We start from the raw sequence: 1,484 nt of genomic DNA, 5'->3' as shown, positions 1-1,484 counted from the left end.
GAGTCAGAACTGACTTGACTGCACCTAAAAACAAGAAGAAGATCTGCTATGCTGCTTATATCATTCAAGATATACAGGGCAGTTAAGATGGCTATGGTGACTGATTTTGGAATTACAAAGTGGTGACTGATTTTGGAATTACAAAGTGGTCATCTTAGTATATTTTCTGGAAAAGACACTGGACAATCATGAGGGTTTATTAGGAAGAAGTTTAAGAAAATTCAAAACTTAAGAAAAATGCAGAGTTTTGCATATGGAAATTTTTCCATCAACTACTCATTCTTCAAGGGTAGCAAAGTAACAGAACCTTGCTCCTTCTACACTATAGGGCTGATCTTGCCCTATCAGACCTTTTTTTATAAAAATCTCCCAATGCATAGAACATTTAAAAGAATATTATTTGAGTTCCTCAAGGACACCAAAACTTCTGTTTTGATGTGGTGTAAATCGAAGAGCACAGAATTCCTCAGGGAAGCATTAGAGATATACAAATGCTGCCTTCAGAAGTGTATGATGGAGGAAATGTCAAGAAACAATAGCTTCACATTTTGATATTTTTGTTTAATAAATGTTGCTACGATTTTGTAGCGATATTTTTTGACTTATATTTTTATATGTTTCTATAGGTAGCGTAGTGGTTACGAATCGGGCTGCGAACCTTAAGGTCAGCGGTTCGAAACTACCAGCCGCTCCGCGGGAGAAAGATGAGGCTTTCTACTCCCGTAAAGATTTACACCCTCGGAAACCCTGTACAGGGTCGCTATGGGTCGGAACCGACTCGACGGCACTTAACAACAACAACATAAGGTACTTCATCATTTTCTCTTAGTTAATCAATTATTATTATTATTACTACTATTATTGAGAGTTGATTCAACTCATGTGTCTGGTCAATGCTTATGATATCATTGATATATGTGTGATATGAAAAACAATTAATTCTAATAATTTTTGTTTTACCTTGAATCCCATCAGAAAATGCAAAAGAAAAGACATATTGTACAGGTATCATCTTACACAGTACAATATTGAGTATAATCTTGGCAGGAGACTCTGACTAGGAATTGATCAGCATTAAATCCTCCATTTAAAACATTGCTCATAAATTCTTAAAAAAAAACTCAAGAATTTTCACTGATTTTTCACTATTTGCTTTTAAACTTTGTTCCTCTTCTACTGCATAGATATGTCCAACACAATGTTCCATGGAGCATGTTCTGGCAGACACCATCCTGAGAATGGCGGACACCATCCTGCCAAAGAGCAGAACTGCAAGAAGCCTTATGCATGAAAAGTTCATTGTTTAAGGATGCCCTTTGTCACCACTCCTATTCAATATTGTGCTGGAAGTCTTAGCAAGAGCTATATGGCAAGACAGGGAAATTAAAGGCATTCAAATTGACAGAGAGGAAGTAAAACTCTCTCTATTTGTAGACAATATGATCCTATACATAGAAAACCCCAAAGACTCAGTAAACAGGCTA

Source organism: Chrysochloris asiatica, unplaced genomic scaffold (genome assembly GCF_000296735.1).
Source record: "Chrysochloris asiatica unplaced genomic scaffold, ChrAsi1.0 scaffold00017, whole genome shotgun sequence".
In the NCBI taxonomy this organism is placed as follows: Eukaryota; Metazoa; Chordata; class Mammalia; order Afrosoricida; family Chrysochloridae; genus Chrysochloris; species Chrysochloris asiatica.
The sequence above is the reverse complement of the archived record's forward strand: the minus strand, read 5'-3'. Positions refer to the sequence as shown.